The sequence below is a fragment of the Pediculus humanus genome, genomic scaffold (assembly GCF_000006295.1).
Source record: "Pediculus humanus corporis 1103172107561 genomic scaffold, whole genome shotgun sequence".
Taxonomy (NCBI): domain Eukaryota; kingdom Metazoa; phylum Arthropoda; class Insecta; order Psocodea; family Pediculidae; genus Pediculus; species Pediculus humanus.
Genome location: NW_002987176.1, coordinates 306894 through 312893, shown reverse-complemented (window position 1 = coordinate 312893; position 6000 = coordinate 306894).

Below are 6000 nucleotides of genomic sequence, written 5' to 3'. Positions count from 1 at the left end.
ATAAAAATTTTCTTCTTCTGTGATAAAATTTCACCTTTTGTATCGTAACGAACGAAAAAATTTATATATAAACGGACCCCCGGAAAAAAAAAAAAGAAAAAACGTTCCGACCAAACGAATAATTTTTTCCTACCCGCGCATGCGCACACACATCCACCTGTTAATTTTCCAACCGCAAAATTAACACTTGTTTTCATTATTTTCCCCATCTCAATTTAAAAAAAAAAAAAAAAAAATTTAATCAGATATCGAAATGAAAAGCGAAAAATGACGGTTATTCATCTGTCAAAAATTAAAAAAAAAAATAGTAAACGATTTTCTACGTCACTCTTCCCTTTCCTTCCCCCACCACTCCCTTCCCTCCTCCCCTCAAAAAAAAAAAAAGAAAAAAAAAAAAGAAAAAAAAAAAAGGAAAAAGAAAATTTATTTATTCATTTCTGTCAACGTACGAATAATTATCAATTGACGTAAAAAATAATAATAATAATAATAAAAATGTCCATGTTTTGTCTAAAAATTCCGAGGGGAGGGAGAGGGGAGGGGAGGAGGATATTCACGGACCGTAATTTAATATTATTCTATTGATACAGGACGCGATCATCATCATCATCATCATAATCATCATTATCGCAATCGTGTTACATCACGCGTGACGTTATCACGACGCGGTTCAGGAGTGGCACAATCCCATCATACGACTGCGTAATACATTTTAAAAAAAAAAAACAAAACGACCTTTGAAAATGAAAAACCTCGTACCTGAATTATTTTAATCATTGAAACAAAAAAAAAAAAAAAATTTGAATAAGCCTTGTCGAATTCTGTGACGTATTTTTACAATAATAAATATGAAATAATAATAATAATAATAATAATAATAATAATTGATTTTTTCATTTACTTAAAATAAAATTGTACCTCGTTTGTTGTTGTTGTTGTTGTTTATGTTTTTCCCCCTTTAATAATAACAACACGAAAAAAATAAAATAAAAAGGTTTGATAAAAAATTGTTTTCCTTTTTTTTTTTTTTTATAGTCCCTTTTTTTATTTTCAGGGCCCTATAGGTATATAAAAAAGAAAAGAAACCTTTTCATTTCTCTCTTTTCCTTTTTCTTTTTTACTTCCCTTGGGATAAAAGAATTTTTCCTTTTTTTCCTTTTTCTTCTTCTTCTGAAGTTAAAAGGATTTTAAAATTACCTGTAAAATTTTCTCTTTACCCAAACCACCGCCATTTTTATTTTTTTATTTTTTTATTTTAAAAAATAAAAACCTTTTTATGACTTTTAAGTAGTAGTAAAAAAAAAATAATGATAATAATTTACTTAAAAACTTGGGTTCCCATTTAAAATAATAATAAATATCAGTTTCGTTTCTAATGGTATTTATTTTCATTATTATTTGACTTTTGTTCTTTTTACTCCCTCCTTCCTCGCTCCTCCCCCCCCCCCGAAAAAAAGAGATGAAAATGTAAAATTATTATCATTTAATTTTTTAAAAACGAGTAAAGACATTTTTATAAGTAATAAATTTATTTTGATAACGGAATCGTTAAACTCGTTTTGCGAATTTAAATTAAAACAAACAAATGGGGGGGGGGGGGCACGACCCCACATTTTCCCCCCTTAAAATAACGATTTTAAAGCAACAACAACAACAACGACGGTTAAAAATTTTTAAATTTCGATGTCTATGTGCGGGACAGATGAAAAAAAAAAAAAAAAAATTGCACCACTTTTCATTTAGAAAAAAAAAAAGGAAAAAAAAAAAAAAACCGACACCGCAACCGACAAACGACGTTGATGACGTCGACAAAAACAACAACAAATGACGTCATCAAATCCGTTTTAATTTTAAAATCCGAGTCAGATCCTTGACGATTTAAAACGTTTTATAGAGAATAAAATATCAAAGAGAAAAGAGAGACTGAACCACACGTCATAATTTAAATTATATATATATATAGACTAAATAATGACGTCGGTAACGTGTAATAATAATAATGATAATGATAATGATAATAATAATAATAATAATAATAACGAGTAAATAATGATGTTTTTTCATTTAATAAATCTACCATTATCTTCTGTAGAAAAAAAAAATAATTTTTTCCTCATACGTTTTTGTAAAACAATTCACTGTTATTATTATTATTATTATTATTATTTTGCACGCTCCAGATTTTATAATAATTTTAACAAATAAAAAAAAAAAATTATAAAAGTTTCACTTTTTATTATTATCATTATCATTATTATTTTACAGTAAAAAAAAAAAAAATTATTATTATTAAAAAAAAAGTTTTAAAAATTTAATTTTCCAACGAATGATGAAAGTGTCGTCGTCGTCGTCGTCGTCGTCGTCGTCGTCAGTCGAATTTTCATTTCAATGGTAAAAAAAAAAATAAAAAAAAAAATTTTTAATCCTTTTTCTCTTTTTTAATTTATTAGCGAATGATTAATAATAATAATAATAATAATAATAAAAGACTTTAAAAAGAAAAAGAGAGAGAGAGGAGAGAAAGAAAATCACCGTTAAAAAAAAAAAAAAATAAGGAAAAACGAAATGAAAAATCGAAGGAATCGGTAAGGGAGAGAGTGAGGAAGTGAGGGAGTGAGGTAGAGAAAGAGGGGAAATGGGAAACACAAAATAAATTTTAATTTAAAAACAATGATAATAATAATAATAATAATAATAATAATAATAATAATAATAATAATAATAATAATAATGAGTCAGAATGTTAATAATACAGGTGCAATTTATATTATGGGAATTTTAATCAAAACATTTACATTTATCCCCTTATTTCATCCGGATTAAAAAAATCAGAAGACGCAAAATCAATATATATATATATATATAACATTTTGAACTACAACACGGTTCGATAATTTAAATTTATGTGAGAAATTTTCTTCTTTTTGACGCTTACAAAGCTACAACACCCCCCCCCCCTATGCCCCCCGCACACACACACACACACACAAACCTTAATTAAAATATTATTTTTATTACCATTCCAAAACATTAAAAACTTTTCTACGTTGTATAACTTTACTTATTATCATTATTATTATTTAAATTTCCAGAACGAAAGTTCAGAGTAACTTTTATTAAAATAAAAATGCATCAATAGATAAGATATGGAAAAACAAAAACGAACGTAAATATTAAATCGCCATTTTTGTGAAAACAACCAACCGAATACAACAACAACAACAACAGAATATTTTATTTATAACAAAATGCATCGTGAAAGTGAATTGAATTAACATCATTAATAAATAAATAATCAATCGATCGATCGATCGATCGTTTGAGTAATTAAATGAAAGTTTTAAATAAGTTTCATAAACGATTTTAATGAGGGAACGAAGGTAAAATGGCGGAAAAAAGAACAAAATCAAACGGGTAGTTTATTCGATCAGATGCAACAACCAACAACCAATACGACGAAAAAAAACAAAAAAACCAACGGCAGAATTGTTTGATCACGCATAAAAAAGAAGGCAAATACGTGAAACAAGATGTGATAAATATTATAAAATAAAAGTAAACAATCAAAATAAAAAATAAAAAAAACAATAACAACGACAACGACAACAACGACGACGACGAATCGATATATATCGAAATAAATCAACAATCGATACCTTGAACCCCCCCCTCTCTCTCTCCCGCTACTTAATTCATTACGAAAATAATAATAACCGTTATTATTATAATATTTTCCCTGGTAGGAAAAAAAGAAAATTTCGTTTGTAATTAAAAAAACCAAGAGAAAGAGAGAGAGAGAGAGAGAGAGAGAAAGCTTTTGTACTTCCGTTAATATTTTCATAACGTTTTTTCATCATTTCCGTGTATTCGACTAATCTCCTTACACGTCAAAAAAATTTTCTTTGCCTTTTTTAAAAATGTCAATTACGACAAGTAATTGTTAATTAAATTATAATTATAAATTCTTTTTTTTTTTTTTTTTAACACCTAATTGAAAGTTTTGACAAAAAATTATAAATAGTAATAAATAACTTTTTTTTGGGAAGTATATCATAATTCAGTTCAAACAATCGAAATAAATAAAAAGTGTGAAAATTAGCAAAAAAAAATTCGTTTCGTTAATAAAAACAAAATGGCGGCCGTCAAGAGGATGGATTTTTTCGAAATCCACCGTAAAAAAAAAGAAATTTTATTGACGTTTTAAGAGTATGTAATTCCCTTTTCTCTCTCTCTCTCTCCCTCTCTCTCTCTCTCTCTCTCTCTAACAAATTAGATAATCAAATTTTATATTCGAAAAAAAAAAAAAAAAAGATTTTCCTCCTTCCCTACTCTCTCCCCACTCCTTCCCCCTCACATTTAAAAAATATAAAATAATTCATTCGTTTAATGATATGCAATTATGTTTGAGTATGTGAGTTTTCTTATTTTCCTTTTTCTAAAATTAAAAACCATAAAATTTTTTTTCCTTTTTTTTTTTTGCTTTTACGATAAGTCTTACCGAAACTTTATATAATTTTAACTATAATTCTTAGCCATTACGAGTTTTTTTGTTAAGAAGAAAACAACAACAAACAACAACAACAACAACTCATGACTGCTTATTATTTTTAAAAAAATATTATTAAACTTATTGTTAGATATCGATCCTGCTCCCACATACACATACATGATAAATTCAATGGTGTCAGGTTTTTTGTTTTAAAACCGAAAATTAGTTACTAACTATTATTATTATTATTATTATTATACAGTAAAAAAAAAATAATAATAATAATCCGTGGGAACTAACTATTTTTGTGACTTTATTATTATCCCTGTGTCACATTTAAAATTCAAAGCAAACAAATTTTTTCCTTTTTTTTTTTTTTTTTTATCTCAAAGAAAAAAAAAGCAAAAAAAAAAAAAAATTAATTAACTTTATTCTTGATTAAACGTATTCGGTAGTAGAGGGGGGGAGGCAAAAAAAAGAAGGGGAGGGGAGGGGGGAAAAACCGATGCAAATGTTTGTTTAGCTGGCAAAACATTGAAACACCTTTTGTTTTGCTGTTTTTTTTTTTTTGTTAATAATAAAAACTGTTTTTTTTTTGTTCATGTTCAAGATTCTTTAGAATGTCTTTTTGTTTTATAAGTCTCCCTACCCCACCCCTCCCCCAATCCCTCCCCAAATAATCAAATAATTCAATTGATTAGATGTGAATTAATAATATGCTATCTTTACAGGGTAGGTAGTGGGTATCTAATGGTTTTGTTTTACTACTTAAAAGAAACCGTTTTTTTTCTTTTAAGTAAAACAAAACATAAAATTGTTTGATTGATTAATATGTTGTTGTTTGTTTGTTTGTTTGTATGTGTATTGTTAATAACCGTGCCTCATCTTTTTTTATACACCCAGGAAACAGATGTTAGCAATAATTATTATCAGCCCGCATAGATAGTATTAAAATTTATATCAACGACAAAATAAAATAAAAAATAATCAGTTGAAGAATGAAATGCAAAAAAATATATAAAACAAAATCCATTTTTGATTGCAAAAAAAAGAAAATGACCGGTAATTTTCCTACCTTAGCAACTTGAAAGCTGTCAGATTTTAATGTTTCAACAATTTCTTGATCAATTCTAGATTGCTGATTGGCGACGGATGATCTAAATCCATCCAAAACACCTTTTAAGGTGAATTTTTTCATTTTTTTTCTTCTTTTTTTAATATTTCCTTATGATATTTTTTACCTCCATTTAATATAATAAAAAAAAAAACTATTTAGTATTATTAATACCGATTAAAAAATAACACTTATTTTAATAATTATTTTAACACGTATTTTAAAAAAAAAAAAAAACGAATTTTATATATATATATATTAGAATGAAATTAACTTTTATTTGGTTTTCCCGTGAAAGAGAGAGAGAGAAAAAAGGGGATAAAGAAAAAAAAAAAAAAAAAAGATATTACAACACAAAAATCACTTTTTCACAAATAACCGTTTTATATATGGGTCT